Source organism: Salvelinus fontinalis, chromosome 4, assembly GCF_029448725.1.
Source record: "Salvelinus fontinalis isolate EN_2023a chromosome 4, ASM2944872v1, whole genome shotgun sequence".
Classification (NCBI taxonomy): domain Eukaryota; kingdom Metazoa; phylum Chordata; class Actinopteri; order Salmoniformes; family Salmonidae; genus Salvelinus; species Salvelinus fontinalis.
The window spans coordinates 67,550,481-67,572,850 of NC_074668.1; the positions used below are offsets into that span (position 1 = coordinate 67,550,481).

Genomic DNA, 22,370 nt, shown 5'->3' on the forward strand with positions numbered 1-22,370 from the left:
CTATGTGTTTCAACAGTTGTTGGACATCATTAGTTTGACTACAGTAGTATATTAGCAGTATTAGCAACTTGTTGAATTGGTCTGCTTTGTGTATAACCGGTGGAGATTACACATTGGGACAAACTCACAGGAACATAGGTGGAGTTTTTTTTTCTCCAACCAGGAAATTGGCAAGTGACACACACCAGCTCATGCAGGTGAAGGACGAAAAAAGACAATTCATACTTTTAGTTCCTTTAGGAAAAGTGGTATATCATTTCACAGAGATGAAAGTCATCTAGAATTGGACACCTTTTCTCAGCCTGCATGTATCATCTTAGCTGTCATGACATGTATTTGGACAGGTCATATATACTATACATGTTCATCATGAAGTATGTTTCAAAATGGGGCTTCCTGCTCAAATAGATATCTGCTATTGACTTCATTGAGCTGTGCAAATGGTAGATTAGAACTGATGTGGCCTGTGTTCAGATGACTGTATTATCATATTGTCCTCTAATTGTGGGAATTGAACATGAAGTTAGAAGCACATTTGCAGGCTATTTGTTTTAATGTTTGAAAAGCTGGGCTCAGAGAAACAATATTAATATGTATGTGATAAACCAGGAATACATGCTTACAAAACTTTTTTAAAAGCACTAACTTCCTCAACATCAGTAATTTGTCGGAGTAGATTGTGCTCCAGGAAAGTTGAATAGATGAACTTGTTTCCTGTGAGATCAAGGTGCATTTAACCAACACACATAGGAATGTGCAATTCAGCAAATAGCCTTTAACTTTATTGTGAAATTGTGTACCTTGATTTAATGTTTTTCTTGACGTTTTTAAATCTGTATTTTCTTAAACAACCAAACACAACATTTACATTTACAGGGCTATTAGATTCTAAAGGTCTCTGAAATGATGTCTACTTGTTGTAATGCCATGCTTAAATTAGTTGCTTAAATTAGTTGTTCTCAAGATGCTCTAATGTTTCATTGAATTTACCTGAGTTACTGTCTACGATTCAGTTTCAAGTTAATAAAGTTTTGTCAGAAAATATACAGGAACTCTCCCCTGACGTTGTTTCCCTAGTGTGGGATATATCCTATATTTCCTTAAATATAGCCTACAGTAAAAGAGAAGTGTAATTGACTAAACTTGACTGCATTCAGGATAGTAGGCTACAAATGGGCATACAGATGCTAATAAAACTGAACACCAAAATGTGTGATCTATTAGATATTTCATAATTTGATGGGATATTTTGCCTCATGGATGCTAACAGTTTGCTCACCGTTTTCACCGTGGATTCATTTGACAAATCAACTATTCCAAGCTCTTTCTTCTAAAAAGAGTTATTTTTTTTCTTATTCTTGTTTAGAAAACAATTGTCAACTAGAGATACCGATGCAGCATTTCATTTCTATACGTAAACAGCAGTGAGGGTAGACTCGTATTGTAGAGTTGTGGTGCGATAATGATGAACGCTAAGGCACATTTGAAGTGATCGAGTGGTCTAGAGAATTAGTTACATAATCATGCTAATAGCCACTATATGCGTCTCTTTTGAGATAATTTTTAAAATGATAATAATAATCATCATCATTATTATTATATTTATTATTATTTAATGCAATTAGTAATTATATGTAAAGCTTAGGCTAAACCCAAGAGTTTGACCTAAATCTGAGTTACATACCGGAAGACTCTACCAAGACAGCCGTGTGCCATCCGTGTTTTGAGGTAGTTTGGTCGGTCCTGAACCTTGTCACAGTCATTTGCAACGGAACCAGAGACCTCGAACTTGCCGATGTTAAGTTAGGAGTTCTAAAGATGATGGGCAGCGTTTCTTTAGTGGTGAAATGAGAACCATATAAATGCCTTGGTGTCTCCGGACGCAGTGTGACAAATGGTCACCAATGAGTTTCTGAGTTATTATTATGGGATATGATCAGGCCATAGTAGTAAACATGTTGTGGATTATAATTGTGGAATATGATTAATTGCATCATCATAAGTATCATCATCAACACCATCATCATACGTTTAAAAGTATTTTCCTAAACCGAGACTTTTCCTAAACCGAGATGTGCTTTATACATTGACAGTTGTCCAGACCTGCAGATTTATTGTCACCTTCAGTAGACGACAGAGAGTAATACTATTACCTTTATAAATAGAAACACGTATTTATTATTTATTTTGCTGTGCCCTGAGTGTCCTTGTGGTCTAGCTTGGCTACACAGCTTGCATGATGCACTGGTCTTCCCTTTTAAAAACGGATTTTGTTTCACAAATGTTAATTGATTAATGATCAAAAAAAATTGGGAATAGATACTTTTGCATCCTGCATTGAGGTTGCTATTTTTATATGACATCATTTACGGAAGACTGCAGGCCCATATTTGCCGCGAGACAGAGTTTAAACCTGCACCATTTGTTGAAATAACTGCGTTATGTTTTGATGTATGAATCCCCTTTGGTTCTTAGATAGAAGAAAAGACATTGGAAAACTATGAAAATTGTATGAATAAACGTGATTATTTATGTCTAGCAGAGGAAAGAGAACGAACGGAGGGAGTTCAACAAACGTAAAGGAGAAAAGGCTTTGCTATTTCGGAAGATTGTAAAGCGACTTCAGATTGATAGAAGGTCTAAGATAGTGGCAACGTTTCAAATATGTATTATTTTTATTTGCCCACCTAATGTCAAATAAAAATACATGAACAATGAAAACATTTGCTCCAGGTCAGTTCGCTCCAGAGTTTCTGTGCAGTCTTACTATTTATACTGTCGCTCTTTGTAAAGGTAAGCAAATAGAACAAAAGTATTCCTATTCCTATTACTTTGTAGATTCGTATGTTCTAACAATAAACAGGTTTAGGTGGAGTGCTGTACTGATACAAGGAAACAGAGATGACTGCACTGCATTGCAGCAGCGTCTTGGAGAACAGGAGAGATGTTATTAGGCCTACACTCTTAGAAAAAAATAGGTTCTGGATATAGGACCAAAAGGGGTTCAATTGCTTGCTTCATATATGATACCCCTAAAGGTTCTATATAAACGCTTTTGTAGGGTTCTTTGATCAGAACCCCAGGGGTTCTTCTTCACTGAACCAAAATTGGTTCCATATAGGACCCTTGGGTTCCACATAGGGTTCTATATGGAACCATTTAATTTCGGTTCTATATAGAACCTTAAGGGGTTCCATATATGAAGCAAACATTGCACCTTTTTTGGTTATTTCCAGAACCTTTTTTTTCTAAGAATGTACTGTATATTTAGCGTACACAAATAGACAGATCTTATTTTGTGTTTTATGGTTTTTAAATTGATTCATAATTTATCTATATTTTATAAATGCATCAATGTAATCGGCATTCATTTGTACTACACCAGAGAAAGAAAATTATTATAGGCTAAACTGTATTTTCTAAATGATAAAATACAGGCCTATGGTAGTCAGAATTAGCAGATTTGGTCGTTGTTGCAATCACCCTAATAATGGCCCTATTAGAATGTAATGAATACTAAATGGATACAATAAACATGTCATTGTCTGTTGGATCACTTGCCAAATTCCTCAACAGTTGGCTACGGGGTAATTAATACAGGCTATTACCCCGCGATAAAGGATAATCTTCCCTAATTGGTTCAGGGGGGGTCGGCTAATTATTACAGTCTGATTGAAAACCTTTAGAAAACGGGCTTGTTGTGTATTCTAACCAGAAGGTCCTTACATGCAGCTCTCAGTGGTAAACACTATTCACATTCAAATGAGACTGACTAACTTTGGCACAGAAACAAGCACGCGTCCGCCTCCCAGCCTCCTTTTAAAGAGATTCGCTTTTGTTAGCCAGTGATGTATCAACCTGACACGTGCTAAGAACTTATTTGGTTAATTTTGTAGATGGCACAGTGCCCAAGCATAGAGAGGGCGCTAATCCCCAACAGGCAAACAGTAAATAGGCTACTATAATCACAGAATTATAACAGAATTACCAAATGACCAAAGAGCAGTCCCCCAATACCACTAGCCTATATCAATTGTATATACAGTAAATATACGTTTTTAAAAAAATTTTTTTCATGTATTTTAAATTCGACTGCCTGAAATGGAGTATTCACATTTATATTATTTTGATTAAAATATGAGACTGATTTTTGTAAACAAACTAGATACATTTTCATTGTAAACCAATTTTTTTGATAAACACACACAACAACAGCAAAAAACAAGAAAGCAAAATAGGAAAAAAAACATTGACAGAAATGATGAAAAAAGTACATTTTAAATATAAATGTATTTACCGATATTACAGTAGCCAGCGCCTTGCACCTGTCTCTCGCTAGAGATTGGCACCCCCTCGCGCTGTCTGCGTTGGGGGCAGCTCTACTGGCCATGATTGGCGATGCGTGTCGTATTTTGACCCCCCCCTCACACACGCTTTTCCTGCGGCATTTGTCTTTGTTGTGCAATACATATAATATGTGACCTAAATAAGCATTTTATTGTCTGTTCTTCTCTTTAGTCTGGGCTCATAAAACAGGGAAATTCAGCTATAATTTTGCACATTTTGCTGTAATTTTCCCGTTCTACTTTGATAAGTGTAATGTTAATATGACGAGGACATGTCAATGAATTGCTCTGTACCTGACTGAGCAGACTGTCTGTGATACTGGGGCTAATGCAATATTAATGCATGAAGGGTTTGTTTGATATCAGAAAGGATGTCTCTACAAAAGTGTCCCCCACAGGGACCCTCTTAGAGGGAAGCACACATAATACTAATGATCACTCTTTTTAGGGTATATCTGAAAAATATCAGGCTCCTTTTTAAGTGACAAAAATGTGAAAAGCATAGTTCGTTTAGCATATTTTTCCTTGCAAGCATATTTCCAGTCCAATTCTTTAAAAGCTGTTTTTTCTCTCTATATTTTTCTTCTCTAAAGATAGATTTCAGTAGCTTCCCAACAAACCTTTCTACATGTTGAAAATATTTTATAATGCTATTCTCACGATAGGGCAAAACATATTAGGAAAGGAACAAATTGTGAAACAGCAATACATACAATAATTTGTCGTTGGCAATTGAAATGTATTTAAATGGGCAATCATGTCAATTGGAGGTATTGATTAAAGGCTTGTAAAGGTGTAAGTAAAATGGACTGGTGATGCATCTGGTCTTGTCCTGCAGACAGACAGGAGGGGAGGATAATGAAGCATAATGCTATCTGAGCCTGGGCCTCCTGCAGAATAATCCCAAATTATACCAAAAAACAAGTGAAGACTCTCCTGGGGGCCACAAGGTCAAGTCCATGACCCCTAACCTGTATGGGTCTGTGTCTGGAGCGGAGCGTGTGTGATGCGGCTGGGCTTGGGGAGGGTCTGGGACCTGCCTGCCTGTCTGTCTGTCCTTGGCCCAGGCCTGTTCCTCTCAGCTTGGTTTTAGTGTACAGCCCATCTATTATTTATCCCACTTATTAGAAGTTATTTCAGAGCCGTGCCAGATGACCAGAGAAAGGGGCCTCCTGAGCGTCCAGGCCGGCTGACTGGCTGATGGCAGGCTGCAGACAAACCAAATGGACACACACTGTGGAACTGCTAAAACACAGGTTATAAACAAACAGAAAATACTGGCTGAATTATTCAGAAGGGCATGTGCTATATGAGAAATAAGAGCTCTTCAATATTTCACTAGCACAATCCCAAACACAGATGAATGTTTAATTAAAGCCAAGTGCTGTTATATTTATATGTAAGTTAAGAGACAGATAAAAGCACAAGCATACAAACATATAGCAGGGCTGTAATTATAAATCATTACTTTTTATATGTTGACTCATCTCATCTCAATCTAGTAAAGCTCACAAGTCAATTAATATATATTAATGAATAATGTAAACAACGTTTTATTGAGCATATTTTCTTTTCACTTTATAAACAAAATAAGCATATTAAAATTTGCTGCAAATAAGGAATTGTGTTGGAGTTGACCACAAAGCTTGTTCTGCATTTTTTGGGGAATAATTAGCATTCTAACTTTCAAAATTGACATGGAAATATTGTGGTGCATTGTATTGGTTTTGTTAAATGAATGTCAGTTTTTATCAATATACTGCATTTATTAATTTGAATGAATTCAACAAAAAGTTTACGGGATGTTTCAAAAAGCTTTTTATTCTAGCTAATATTTGAGTATAGCCCATATGCACTTAAACCAGGGACTTTGCACATATCAAAATGCATAAAAAGCAATATTCTATTCAAACATGACTCCCTGCTCTTTGCTTGCTTTTGAATATTCATACCTTAGTTGAAGAAGTGTGACATAACCTTTCCCCCCCTCCTCCTCCCTAATGTGATGTGTGCACACGCACCTCCCAGCTGTGTCCGGAGAGGGCTGGTGTACGGGGCGGTCGAGGGGCGTAGGGTGCAGGAGCGGACCAAGGCAGAAAGGTCAGTTGAGGCAGGAGACAGGCGGGCAGGCCGGCTGCCGGGGCTTTGAAACTAACAGATGGTGAAGGTTAGGTGACGTCCCCTCGCCTGGCCTTTCCCCAGTAATTGAGGATAATTTGAGCACCAAAGAGAGTAGGCCTGTCCACTGTCAGGCCCAGAGAAGAGAGGCGAGGTTAATATGAAAATGATTTTGTATTATGGCTGGCTTTGTGAGGCTGGCTTTGTGAGGCTGGCTTTGTGAGGCTGCCGCGCGGCGCTCTTCCCAGCCCCGGTCCTAATCCTGGCCTGAGGCAGTGAGGATGAAGAGTGTCACCCTGGGTCCAGGCGCGACGCCACACACATGAATACATCTCCGACCCAAATCCACGGCCCTCTGCCCCCCATTAACCAACACTCTGCCAGGTCCCATTACACACTCCAACTCCGAGGCTTTGGGGGCATTTTGGGGAGGTTTGGGACTGGCATTAACCCCCATCCTATAAGAACAAAAGAGGGGCACAAAGGCTGTGTGATATCAGAGCTGATCCCTCACCTCTCTGCTTCTCTCAACTGGTTGCATCTAAACCCATGCAAAACAGTGTGTGGTGATTACTTTTATGTAATTTACTGTATAGACTTACTACAGCTTATGTGTTGACACAATATTGTATTCTTAGTAGTTTCCTTCTGCATTTCAAAAACAGTATTTGTGTTCAATCAAAGTCTACCTTTTTTTGTTGTTGACCATACTGACAGGAATATGAAAAATACAATTAATGAACTAATCTGTTGCTTTGAAATACAGGCCTAGAATTTATTAGAAAATCTTTTATATACACATGACCCAAATCTCTGTCCTTACATATCAGTGCATTTACAGTAGAATTACCTGTAGGTGTACATTTAGGACATTTCTAGCCACTCTGACTGGGGCTCCCCCAGTACACTGTCCTGTCAGTAGTAACTGTGGGACCAATCCTGGCCAGAAAGTTGCCTCCTTGGTGTGATGAAGTAATTTACAACTATTGATCTGATAGTCAAACTGAGCATGTTAACCTGAAGAGCCTTGCAGGGGGTTTCAGGGAACATGCAGGGGCCCCAGGGACCCTCTCATCAGTTAAAGTAAGACACAATAAACAGAGACCTAGTTTTAAAACGCTAGCTTGGCCTGGGCCGTAACTCAGTCTTGTGGTGCAATGCTGTCACACTCGACCTACAGTGTTGCCTTGACTGGTTTTAGAGAAGAACTAGTCACTGTGATATCATATACTTGATAACAGTATTAGTAATTGTTACTTTGGTTGCTTTAAATGTGTCTTATCAATGTATTTGCTTTAAATTGACAATGTTTACTGATGGGAATGTCGTAAATCTGTGAGAGATTCTGTGAAACACCCTGTGTAGTTACGCTGTGTCTCTCCCTGTGTTTGTATGTGTGGTAGACTGTTTCCCACTATGTCTATGTGAAAGCCCAGCTGTGTTGTGAAGCTGTACAGTAGCTCAGTGTTTTGCTCTGGTGTCTGTGAATGAATGGTTGTGTGTACTGTAGTACAGTAGCTGCTGTGGTGTATCCTGTATCTGCTCAAGCCCGGTGGTTGTGTGGGCACCACAGCCCCTGGGCTCCCCCAGGTGTAGTCCACATGAAGGGCTCTTTACTGGGGCCATCCCACTGTGGTGCTGCCCTCTGCTTGTCTCCTGTGTTCCCCGGGAATGGTGGGCTTTAACACAGACCCAGAGTCCCTGACCTTCCCTCTGAACACAGCCTGCCTCTGCCTCTGGCTCTGCCTCTGGCTCTGGTCAGGGGAGGGACACTCCTCCTTCCTCCTCCTCCTCCTCCTCCTCTAAACACTGTCTCTACCTCTTCACCTCTCTCCTCTACTCTTGGGGCAGATGACTCTCTGGTCACCGTCAGTAGTAGGTTACTTAGTAAACTATTCAAGTTCAAGCTGAGTCTAAAGATTAATGATGTTTTATTGTCTCTGCTCAATCTCCATCCTTCTTTCAATAGAATAATAGTCAGGGGTGAAGGGGTTAAATTAGCTAGGACAGAAGGGGTTTGACAAAACTCTATCTCTCTCTGTCTCTCTCTGTCTCTCTCTCTCTCTTTCTCTCTCTCTCTATTTCTCTCTGTCTCTCGCTGGTGACTGGTCACAGGGGTCACTACTGCTCTCAGAGGGGAGAGGCAGACAGAGAGAGCAGTTAGGGCAGAATACAGACTTTTAAACAATGAAAGAACCAGCTGTTTTATACAAGCCAACACACACACACACACACACACACACACACGCACACACACACACACACACACACACACACACACACACACACACACACACACACACACACACACACACACACACACACACACACACACACACACACACACACACACACACACACACACACACACACACACACACACACACACACACACACCTTGCTGTTTTAAATATAAGTATGACACATTTTCACCTATATCTTAAATTTTGCAGATCCTATTGCGATCAATCACAATAATGAGCATATTTTAGGCAGTGTAATTTTTATTTATTTGGTTTCTCACTGGGGATGTCTCTGTGCAGTCTGACTGTCTGTAGTTGAGGTGCAGTCTGACTGTCTGTAGTTGAGGTGCAGTCTGACTGTCTGTAGTTGAGGTGCAGTCTGACTGTCTGTAGTTGAGGTGCAGTCTGACTGTCTGTAGTTGAGGTGCAGTCTGACTGTCTGTAGTTGAGGTGCAGTCTGACTGTCTGTAGTTGAGGTGCAGTCTGACTGTCTGTAGTTGAGGTGCAGTCTGACTGTCTGCAGTTGAAGATGATATCTTGCATGTGTTTCATAGTGCATGCAGGAGTTGGCGACCCGGGGAGGACCAGAGGTTCTGTCTATAATGATCCTCTTATTATTTCACTTTTTGTTTCCAAATAGAAAAAAGGGCATTCATCATGGTGTTGACCCGTGAGATCACGGCAGAAAGCACGCATTTGAAAAGTAAAATAAAAATTCACTTTTAAATAAGATCAATTGTAAACAAACCCAGGCCAACCCTTTGAAAGTCCCTGCCAAGAGATTTACCTCGCCCTGTGGCAAATACTATTTCTTGAACTGGGATTATATTTCAAGTGTCTTGGGTTTATAAAAACCTGGAACAAAAGAAAATGGGTCTCTTAACAGCAAATATTATCTGCTGTTAGGGCAAGATGTCAAGATTGTATTTTTGTTGTCTCAAATACGGGAGCAGGGATGGTTTATGAAACTCCCAGAATAAACCATTATATTTATTCTTGTTTACTTGCATTTAGTAGGATCATCATGAAACCATATTTGTGTGCATTGTTTGAACAAAGGTACATAGACATTATCTATATTTGTTTATTTACTCTCAACAAGCCATATCATTTTTAGATTTCCTCAAATTCGGTATTATTCTCCATATAAAAATATGTGCAATTTTACTATTTTGTGGTTATAGGGTATTTTACATTTTATACTGCTATAATAAGGAAAATATATATCTTAAATTCATACTTTGTAGAGTTAGTGTGTTGATAGCTATTTGAAAAGGATAATGTATTTTCATACACTGCTGAATGACTTCCTTTCAGTAGTAACTCTTCTACCTTTAAATCTAGGGGTAAAGAACGGGAAGATAAAAGGACATTAGGCTAGCTAGTCCCCATAGTTAGGCTCTGGGTATTTCAGGATAATTCTGATGATGGTAGCAATAACTCTGTAGTGTTGGTTGGTAATAACAGAGATGGGAGGCCCAGTAATGACCTGCTCCCTTGATCAGTGTCACATCAAGCTAAGATGAAAGCGTGTGGGATTGTCTGATAGGGTCTTGGTGTGACCTCCCTCCCTACCTTCTTAATATCCCTCCTTCTTCCCTCTCTCCCCTGTCCTCTGGCCCATCAATCCCCTGCTCTGAGTGGGTAATAACCCCACCTCGACACACATTTCTACTTCTCTATTTTGCTTGCAGGGGGACTTTTTTGCCTTTTGTTTGTTTTTTTAGGAGAGAACACATCAGAGGAGATGGGTAGTAATCATGAAAGAAAACTCCTGCTTCACTTCTGACTCCCTTTTTTAATTGGACACAGCTTTTAAGTGAACACAGTGGCTGGATTGACGGAGGAACAGCGCTCTCGGTGTAATTTGGTTTCTCTTTGTAGTGAGCCCTTTTTAGAGCGAAATAAACCTCGTCCAGCCCACCGGCCAGACAACCTTTCCCCGCAAACTGCTATACCCCACCCTGAGTGGCTTCTCTGTCATCTGATGTTCCACTCTACTTAAAACAGAGTCTGAGGGGGAGAGAGAGAGAGATGGAGAGACAGAGGAGAAAAACCACACTGGCCCCGCTATCATCATTTTATTAGGATTTTTTCCATCCTATTCTTTAATCCCTCTGATGAAGTCTGGACAGGCAGAGGCATGCTCTCGCAGACAGCAATTTCACTGCACCATATGTGTCTCACACGTAGGAACACAGGGAGGAGAGGGGCCTGGCAGGAGCATGGAGAGGAGAGGAGAAAGGGGAGAGGGAGAGATAAGACGACATTAAATAAAAAGGGGAGCGGGGGATGCGGTTGGGGTGCACTGATACCCTCTGATTCATTGGCTACAGCATCCACCCGTCTAGCTACCATAACACATATTCACCACAACCAGAAACACTGGCTCGAGATTAAAACAAAGTACAATTATGGTTAGAGATTATATTATAATTCCTGAATGACACATTTACTATTATGCAGGTAAACAAATGAGCCAGGTACTCACACAAAATGGTGGAGCGAGCGAGCAGCAGTATACGCGCTGGGCTGGCCCCTCCCTGAGCCGAGGATGTGGTGCCGGCACCCTGGTCATGTGACCAGAGAGGATGGAGGAGAGGAGAGTGCTCCAAGGCTACACTGTGTGGCTGGATAACGCCTGCGCACCTCCTCTCTTTCCTCATCCTCTCATCCACTTCCTTTAGATGTACATCTCAGATGTACACCTTCAGAAAGTATTCACACCCCTTGACTTTTTTCCACACTTTGTTGTGTTACAAAGTGGTATTAAAATGTATTTAATTGTATTTTTTTTGTCAACAATCTTCAGAAAATACTCTGTAATATCAAAATGGAAGAAAAATGATCACATTTCTTTTGAATTAATGGAAAATAAAGCACTAATATTTATTGATTAAATAAGTATTCAACCCCCTGAGTCGATACATTTTAGAATCACTGGCAGTGATTACAGCTGATTACAGAGTCTTTCTGGGAAAGTCTCTAAGAGCTTTGCACCCTTGGATTGTACAATATTTGCCCATTATTCTTTGAACAATTCTTCAAGCTCTGTCAAGTTGGTTGTTGATCATTGCTAGACAGCCAATTTCAAGTCTTGACACAGATTTTCAAGCCAATTTAAGTCAAAACTGTAACTAGGCCACTTGGGAACATTCAATGTCGTCTTGGTAAGCAACTCCAGTGTATATTTAGCCTTGTGTTTTAGGTCATTGTCCTGCTGAAAGGTGAATTTGTCTCCAAGTGTCTGTTGGAAAGCAGACTGAAACAGGTTTTCCTCTATTATTTTGCCTGTGCTTAGCTCTATTCCGTTTATTTTCATCATAAAAAACTCTGTAGTCCTTGCCGATGACAAGCATACCCATAACATAATGCAGCCACTACCATGCTTGAAAATATGAAGAGTGGTACTCAGTGATGTGTTGGATTTTCCCCAAACATAATGCTTTGTATTCAGGACAAAAAGTAAATCTATTTGCCACAGTTTTTGCAGTATTACTTTGGTGCCTTATTGCGAACAGGATGCATGTTTTGGAATATTTTTATTCTGTACAGGCTTCCTTCTTTTCACCGTGTCATTTATGCTAGTATTGACGAGTAACTACAATGTTGTTGATCCATCCAGAATTTTGTCCTCATAGTTAAATCCCTGATCTGTTTCCTTCCTCTCTGGCAACTGAGTTAGGAAGGGTGCCTGTATATTTGTAGTGACTGTGTGTAATTAATAACTGAACCATACTCAAAAGGATATTCAATGCTTTTTTTACCGATCTACCAATAAGTACCCTTCTTTGCGAAACATTGGGGAAAAAACCTGGTCTTTGTGGTTGAATCTGTGCTTGAAATTCAGTGCTCGACTGAGGGACCTTACATATAATTGTATGTGTGGGGTACATAGATGGGCTAATCATGTATAAATCATGTTAAATACTATTATTGCACACAGAGTCCATGCAACTTATTATACGACTTGTTAAGCACATTTTTACTCCTAAAATTATTTATGCTTGCCATAACAAAAGAGTTGAATATTTATTGAAAAGACAATTTAGCTTTTAATTTTATTAATTTGGAATATTGCATGTAGATCAGTGACACAAAATCTCAATTTAATCCATTTTAAATTCAGGCTGTAACACAACAAAATGTGAAAAAAGTCAAAGGGGTGAATACATTCTGAAGGTACTGTATAGTGTTGAACTACGTTACAATAGAGGGATGCCAAATATACTGTTTGATTTCTCTACAACACAAATCCATACATCTAATATTCATAGTAATGTAGAGCTTATACTGCATAGTTAGAAAAGTAAATGGCCACAAATAATACATTGCGAGTCATCTTTTATTTTACGTAGGGACATTTATCCTTACTGATAGTTCTGTCCAACCACATCAGCATACCAGTTCATAATGCTTAATCTAAACAAATACCTTTGCATAAACAAATATTAAAATACTTTTCTTCTTGGAAAACTGTGGTAGGTCTTAATGAGGGGGGAAAGGAAGGGGAAAGGGAGGGCCGGGGGGGGTAAAATAATTACATTTGGGTCAAAAGACCTTGCTCAGTTACATACAAGGGTAGATCCATAACCCTGTGTACACTTTGTCTGCTTGCATTTCCAGTACGCTCAGTGCTGACCAAGCAGCCTGCTCCTTAAACCTCCTCGCTGGTTTTCCATATACATAATATATCCATCCCACATCCTTCAGACCGGTTTACTCCCCCACTGAAATATGTGGAGACCTCATGAGGAACACACTTAATTTGTCCCCCTCTAAGGGCGAGAATGAGGGAGGGAGGGAGAGAGCGAGAACGAGGGGAAGAGATGAAGAAGGTTACATTTAAGCAGTGATTGGGGAGTATGCAATTAAGGTTGTGTGGCATTCTATTTTACAGGACAGTGTGCTGCTCTGATACTGAACCTCTCTAGCGATGAGCACGGCCCGCTGTGGACTGACTGGGCTGGCTCTGTCACATTGACATGTGATTTAGCACCTGCTAGAACCCGAGAAAAAAAAACACCCATCAATGGAGTTTTGTCCTGGGATCCTTCATCACTTCTCTGATTACAACTCTGTACTCATTTGTGGACCAAAAGGTTGTTATTTATTATCATACCATTTCCATATTGTACATTGCAGAAAATATTGAATATATTTGAATATTTGTTACGATATACCACTAAAATGTTGTAGTTTTTTGTAATTTGATTAACTAAGACGTAAGCATATAACACTATACACAAGTTGAGACCTTCCACAAAAGCAGAGATATCAGTATGTGAGCTGGATTGGGTGAATAGAGAAAGACACCTTTTTTTTGGTCCATAGACTTGTTTTAAATGTATTTTAAATGACAGTAATGACACATGCTGTGTGATGGATGAGATCTGTGCATGGTACCTATGCAGTCCTGAGCCCAGCAGGTCCAGATCAGCAACACATTACCCAGGGGGCAATGTAGCATGCAGCTATGTAGCGGGAACTCACCAAGCCGAGAGCAGTAGCAGCAGTAGCCCCTGTAGTTGTAGCTAGCGCCCAGGCTGAGAGGAGCTGTATAATACACTTCATTTGCTGCAGGGGAAACTGAGATGTCCTGAGCTATTGATCCAGGTATTGACATCATTTGATGGTTCCTTTAAAGCCTAATGTTAGGCTGGGGAGGTAAGTGAGAGGAAGTGAATAGAGGTGATCTCTCTGTCATCAGGCTGGTGTCTGTGTGTGTGTGTGTGTGTGTGTGTGTGTGTGTGTGTGTGTGTGTGTGTGTGTGTGTGTGCGTGCGTGCGTGCGTGCGTGCGTGCGTGCGTGTGTGCGTGCGCGCGCGTGCGTGCTCAGGTGCTGTTCGTCTGGTGACTCTGAGACCACCTCTTGCCCTCTGAACCCTCCCAGACTCTCTTTCAGTATATCCCCAGTCCCCACCCCATATCAACCTCAATTACTGGATGCCAGGTCAGCACCGACAGAACCAGGGAGAGCATCCCCATGTAGTTACTGATATAATATAATAAGTTGGAGATTGACCATCCATCATTAAATGAACCAAAAAAATGAACAAGAGTCAAGAGCATTTTCAAATATTACCACATAGATTTTGGTTTTAGTTTAAAAATAGATTACAATAGGCTATAATGACAAGATTGTCATTTTTTGTAATTTACAGAATTAAGAAGGTCCCATTCAGACCACTCACAGACTGTATTCTGCTTCATGTTTTTTACTTTCAGGATGCCGTAACATAAAGTATAAAAATACAGATTTATTTCAATATTCATACTGATATATTCAAGTACAAACTCAGCATTTTGTGTGAAATTGAAACTGGATACTGTGTGCCTTTTACTGAAGATAAATGACTCCCTATAAACAATATGTTCCAATGTCCAGTTGGAGTGATGCAGTGCTGTCCAGTCAGCAGCATATGGCAGTGGAGTGTGCACTTGACTTTGAGCAGTTCCCAGGCCCAGCCCTGCCTGGCTCAGAGGGGACAGCTGTGTGGGACGGTCAGGGTGACAACAGATGTTTCTCTGCATTAGTTTGACTGAGTCTGGGGACATCTCTCTGTCCACACCTGACCTCTGACCACTAGAGTTGGTTAGAATGCTCTCACTGCAAAGGTCAAGGGTGGACTGCACATGCTCAGTGGCGCTCAGCTCAGTCTGGACATCAGAATAATCCAGATTAACCTGTTTTTAGCATGTGTCCAATCATTATTTTATTCAGAGTCTTTTAGTGCCCTGTTGTAGAATGTATGAGTATCACACAATTATTTACCCTTTCAATTATTTGCTTCAGCAAATTAGATAACAAATTAATATAATTCATTGCACTGCATTTTATGTAAAAGTTTGCACACAATTTGGTAAACATAAAATGATCACATCTGTAAACGTATGTTTGCTTTGAATATGAGACAGTAAAGACCTCAACAACTGATTGCATTGGGAACTGATTTAAAATTGATAAAAAAATATATCCATTCCAAATTAAACAAAGAACTCCATTGTAGTGTAAAATACATCAACCTTTAAATGTTTTTGTCATGTCACAGTTATGTTTTTGTAATTGGTTCATATGTTTTATATTTCATATATTCCAGTACTTAACATCAATATAGAAAACAAATATTGTTTACAGCGTTAACTACTATAACACTTTCTAAATAAAGACAAATACAGACACGCTCCAAAGTATACCGAGATCACATCTAATCAACATTTAAGATAATGAAGAATTAATGGGTAAAGGTAAAGGTAGTGATTATTGATGTAAGGATGTAAAATAATATAAATGTACAGTATTATTAAATATTATGTATACCATATTGAATCAAATGAGACTGGGGACAAGTATATGTGGAATTTGTCAATATGAATGATTACATTAATTATATGAGCAATCATATTAATTTAGAGCCACCTCTTTCTATAGTAATATTATTACTGTACTTGCTGCAGCTGTGGTATAGTTACTTTAACCAACAGACAGTAGCTGTATTGTGTGTTTTGTGTGAAATAATGATGTGTGATCGTAGGGACACAACCAAGACTGTGGGTTCCTGAACCACAGCGGGTGTTGACTAGGGTTGTTCTCGTCAGATCTGTCTGTCGGCAGGTCAGCTCCTCTCTCCATCTCTCCTCTCCAGGAATTTGTCTTTACTCGCTGTTACAACAGAAGAATCAAAAGATTCAGGTGATGTTTTTAGTTCACCGAATACAGGAGTTCAAATTAATAACTTTCACTTCCCTGAGGCATCCGCACTGTCAATATGCATGAGTTTGTTTATTTGCATTTGTGTGCGTTGATGAATATTTACACAATACACGTGTCATTTATTAGTATCTGCCCAGGAGCCAGTTAAGGGGTGGTATTTTGGGTGTTCAGGGTCAGATGATGAACAGTGGTGGCACCTCAGTCCCCAAACTGCATGATTGTCATGGTGGTCTCCTCCAGTCCTCCCTCTGCTCTGTGTGCATATAGAGTCCCCCTCTCTGTCTGCATATAGCAGGACTGTGGTTGAAGCTGATCCCCACTGACCAGCCCAGGGCCCGGGGCCCGGGGGCTTTCCATGGGGAAATGAGCTACCTGCTGATCTCTTCAATAACATCCCATCCCAGACATCCTCCACTATTCACAGAACTAAGGCCAGACTTTATAATGTGACAGTTAGCTGTCAACGTCCATCCAGGTTATTGGAAAGGAAGTTTTAGCCAAAAATTGGAATTATCAACCAATGGAATTATTTGTGTGGGTGAGGTTTAACGCTGTTACCGGGAGGACTGCTGAGAGGGAAGACTTCCAGAATATTGATTGCTGATTGATCAGGAAAGTTACCTCTATAGAATGGTGCGATGCTGTTGGAAGTGACTGTCACATACGCTCCTAAGTAAGGCTGGCAGCAGGATGAGCTTGGTACTAGATATGGCCATGAATTTGTATGTCCTTATTTTGTTATTTTATGAGAGAAGTGCTTATTTTCTACTGATTGTATTAATGTTTTGACTTTGTTGTGCAACAAATGCAGAGCAGATTTCAGTCTAAAATGAAGTTCCGTTTTTAAAAAAGGGTTACATAAACACATTTAATTATCAGAGACAGAAATGTGGACAGTTTGGAAAGGTTTAACATTACTGTACATTTAAAACGAGAAAATAAAAACGGATTTGACTTACTGTTCTTGCTCATCAAAATTGCATAGGTGAATTTCAGGGCGAATTGTGAGATTTATCACAATAAGGATGACTGATTTATCCTGCGTCTCAGGGGTCAGTGAAATGACCCTGAATCATAAAACCCCAGCTTGGTGACCAGCAGTGAATGTCTGCAGTAGAAAATGTGAAATAAAAAAGCTGTTAGTTTAGGGTCCCAGCCCTCACAAAGATGTCAGGTTGGAATATTTTGTGAGAGGGTCATGTTTGTCACGTTCTGACCGTAGTTCTTTTGTGTTTTCTGTGTTTTAGTGTGGTCAGGGTGTGATTTGGGTGGGTTATCTATGTGTTGTGTTTCTATGTTGGGTTTGTTGTTTTGCCTGATATGGTTCTCATTCAGAGGCAGGTGTTTGGTATTGTCTCTGATTGGGAACCATATTTAGGTAGCCTGTTTTGTGTTGGGGTTTTGTGGGTGGTTGTTTTCTGTCTTTGTGTCTCTGCACCAGATAGGACTGTTTCGGTATTCACGTTTTGTTGTTTATGTATTTTGTAGTGTTCAAGTTTATGGTCTTCATTAAACATGATGAACATTGGCTACGCTGCGCTTTGGTCCTCTCCTTCGTTCACAGAAGAAAGCTGTTGCAATGTTCATGTCCTCATTACCAATACCAAATAGAAGTTCAATTGATCCTCATGCTGTATTTAGCCATAGTGAAATTGGTAGATTTGTATCAATTTCCCCTCACCCTGCCTTGTTAAAAACTACATTTACATTTACATTTAAGTCATTTAGCAGACGCTCTTATCCAGAGCGACTTACAACTACACATTTACCCAAACATTTCTGTATAAGAAAATGAGATGCAGCGAGGGAGAAAACAAAACGTTTTAGTTCAGTTTGATTCCCTGTAGTGGCCTATGCCTCATGAGACATAGAGGCTTAAGTTCGTTTGACCTCAGCCACATAGTCGATCCCATCCAAGGTAATAGGAAGCATCTCATTTGTGTTGTCTGAGGCACAGCAACTGCAGCATTCCCTTTGAAAGGTTCCCATGCAGCATCAAAGACATGCATTAATAAAGGGTGTTTTGTACAAGGTTGATTAGCTGTAATGTGCCTGTCTAGTAATTCCTGTCTGATGGCAGCAGCATCAGATGGAGGAAGAGCAGACAGTGTTGTATTTCAATATGGCTGCCTTTTAAGGACGCTGGGGCTAGATGTGTATTGATCTGGATTTGATAACGATTCTATTAGTTCTATTAAATGTGTATATATTCAAGGTCTCAGTTACACACCGAGAAAGAAAAAAAGAGTGAAAGAAAATAAATGAGTTGTGTAAGGGTGGATTGTGTTGCATGTAATCTAAGAGGGGGCCATTGGTAGCATCATCAGGAAGTGTCTGGGAAGTTAGTAAGGAGTAGACAGGAGGTCTCAATGGAGGAGTGTGTGTGCGTATGTGTGTGTGTGTGTGGGTGTGTGTGTGTGCGTGTGTGTGTGTGTGTGTGTGCGTGTGTGTGCGTATGTGGGTGCGTGCGTGCAAGATGCTTACATGATGTAGTATTTATGTATTTTTGAATGGCAGTATTTTATTTTTTAACTTATGGTCAGACAAAGTGTATTAGACGGAGGCTCGTTAGATTTATTTGAATCATTAAAAACACAATACAGCCACACATGTGGATAATGCATTTAAAATCAGCTAGGATGACACAAAAAAGTTAGATAACGTACTTCCATTGTGGTTCTCTTAAATAAATGGTTAAAAAATGACCAACATAAACATAGTAGTCCTAGATATGGTAGAGCTAACCCACTATAACACATACAGTTGAAGTCGGAAGTTTACATACACCTTAGCCAAATACATTTAAACTCAGTTTTTCACAATTCCTGACATTTAATCAGAGTAAAAATTCCCTGTCTTAGGTCAGTTACGATCACCATTTATTTTAACGAATGTGAAATGCCAGAATAATAATAGCGATAATTATTTATTTCAGCTTTTATTTCTTTCATCACATTCCTAGTCTGTCAGAAGTTTACATACACTCAATTCATATTTGGTAGCATTGCCTTGAAATTGTTTAACTTGGGTCAAATGTTTCGGGTAGCCTTCCACAAGCTTCCCACAATAAGTTGGGTGAATTTTGGCCCTTCCTCCTGACAGAGCTGGTGTAACTGAGTCAGGTTTGTAGGCCTCCTTGCTCAGACACGCTTTTTCAGTTCTGCCCACAAATGTTCTATAGGATTGAGGTCAGGGCTTTGTGATGGCTACTCCAATACCTTGACTTTGTTGTCCTTAAGCCATTTTGCCACAAGCTTGGAAGTATGCTTGGGGTCATTGTCCATTTGGAAGACCCATTTGTGACCAAGCTTTAACTTCCTGACTGATGTCTTGAGATGTTGCTTCAATATATATCCCCAGAATTTTCCTTCCTCGTGTTGCCATCTATTTTGTGAAGTGCACCAGTCCCTCCTGCAGCAAAACACCCCCACAGCATGATGCTGCCACCCCCGTGCTTCACGGTTGGGATGGTGTTCTTCAGCTTGCAAGCCTCCCCCTTTTTACTCCAAACATAACAATGGTCATTATGGGCAAACAGTTCTATTTTTGTTTCATCAGACCAGAGGACATTTCATTTACATTACATTTAAGTCATTTAGCAGACGCTCTTATCCAGAGCGACTTACAAATTGGTACATTCACCTTATGATATATGATAATAATGTCTCATCATTTCTGCAAAAAGTACGATCTTTGTCCCCATGTGCAGTTGCAAACCGTAGTCTGGCTTTTTTATGGTGGTTTTGGAGCAGTGGCTATTTCCTTGCTGTGCGGCCTTTCAGGTTATGTCGATATAGGACTCGTTTTACTGTGGATATAGATACTTTTGCACCCGTTTCCTCCAGCATCTTCACAAGGTCCTTTGCTGTTCTGGGATTGATTTGCACTTTTCGCACCAAAGTACATTCATCTCTAGGAGACAGAATGCATCTCCTTCCTGAGCAGTATGACGGCTGCGTGGTCCCATGGTGTTTATGCTTGCGTACTATTGTTTGTACAGATGAACGTGGTACCTTCATGTGTTTGGAAATTGCTCCCAAGGATGAACCAGACTTGTGGAGGTCTACAATGTTTTCTTCTGAGGTCTTGGCTGATTTCTTTTAATTTCCCCATGATGTCAAGCAAAGAGGCACTGAGTTTGAAGGTAGGCCTTGAAATACATCCACAGGTACACCTACAATTGACTCAAATGATGTCAATTAGCCTCTCAGAAGCTTCTAAAGCCATGACATAATTTTCTGGAATTTTCCAAGCTGTTTAAAGGCAACTTAGTGTATGTACACTTCTGACCCACTGGAATTGTGATACAAATAATCTGTCTGTAAACAATTGTTGGAAAAATGACTTATGTCATGCACAAAGTAGATGTCCTAACCGATTTGCCAAAACTATAGTTTGTTAACAAGAAATTTGTGGAGTGGTTGAAATACGAGTTTTAATGACTCCAACCTATGTGTATGTAAACTTCCGACTTCAACTGTACCAAAACAAAGGACCACATTGTAATAGCCTACAGCAGGGGTACTCAACTCTTCCCCTACGAGGTCTGCTGGTTTTTATGTTCTACCTGACCATTAATTGCACACACCATGTGTCCAATGTCTAAATCAGTCCCTGATTAGAGGGGAACAATGAAAGAAAGTGGAGGAACTGGCTTCAAGGTCCAGAGTTGAGTTTAAGGGCTCTAGAGCATTACATACAGACATGATCTCTTCTTCTATTGCTCCATCATTAGCCAGCTTTTGACATTCTTTTGAAATGAAGTTATGGTTGGCATTGTTTTGAGTTGCTGTAGTAGTTTGTTCCACTCAACAGTGCCAATATAACATTAGGAACACCTTCCAATGCTTCCCACAAATGTCTCAAGTTTGCTGGATGTCCTTTGGGTGGTGGACCATTCTTGATACAAATGGGAAACTGTTGAGCGTGAAAACCCAGCAGTGTTGCAGTTCTTGACACACTCAAACCGGTACGCCTGGCTCCTACTACCATACCCCGTTCAAAGGTACTTAAATCTTTTGTCTTACCTATTCATCCTCTGAATGACACACATACACACTCCATGTCTCAATTGTCTCAAGGCTTAAAAATCCTTCTTTAACCGCTCTACCCCCTTCATCTGCACTGATTGAAGTGGATTTAACAAATGACATCAGTAAGGGATCCTAGCTTTAACCTAATCAGTCTATGTCATGGAAAGAGCAGGTGTTATTAATGTTTTGTATACTCAGTGTATAAAAAGGTGTTCTTACCAGATAGACTCTTACATTTAAAACAGGCAATATCAGAGTCTCTGGTTCTGGTGTTGTTTTGGTGGACATCTCTAATATAAGTCAAATAATTTGATAGGTACCTGGGGGCTGAGTCAGTAATAATTATGTAGACCAGGCCAAGTTGAATTAATGCTACTGTGCCAGCCTAGCTGATTAAAATGCTCGACCTTCAGATGAGTATGAGGGGGGAGTTTAAGTACAAATCTCAGCAGTTTTGGCTGGTTTGTAGCTTATTCTTTAGATGTTTAGGGATGCTGGTGAACCATGATGTGCAGCATAATCAAAGTGACACTGAAATAGCGCACCTACCAGAGTCTTTAGGGTGTCACTATCAGATATTTTGAGGTTCGAGCAAGGAATTCATTGATTTGGTTTATCTTTGTTAAAACCTTTAGGGCCATAGGCTCAGCAGTCAGGTATCTACCTAATTCATACCCAATGTCTCTCTCTCTCTCTCTCTCTCTCTCTCTCTCTCTCTCTCTCTCTCTCTCTCTCTCTCTCTCTCTCTCTCTCTCTCTCTCTCTCTCTCTCTCTCTCTCTCTTTCTCTCTCTCTCTCTCTCTCTCTCTCTCTCTCTCTCTCTCTCTCTCTCTCTCTCTCTCTTTCTCTCTCGCACACACATACACACACACATACACACACACATACACACACACACACACACACACACACACACAC

At 40.1% G+C, this 22,370-nt stretch overlaps 1 protein-coding gene across 1 annotated transcript in view; it reads left to right on the plus strand.

Moving 5' to 3' along the window:
* zfhx3b (zinc finger homeobox 3b) overlaps window positions 1–22,370 on the plus strand; it is a 413,258-nt gene that overhangs the window by 102,308 nt on the left and 288,580 nt on the right. The gene's annotated exons all lie outside the window — the stretch shown is intronic.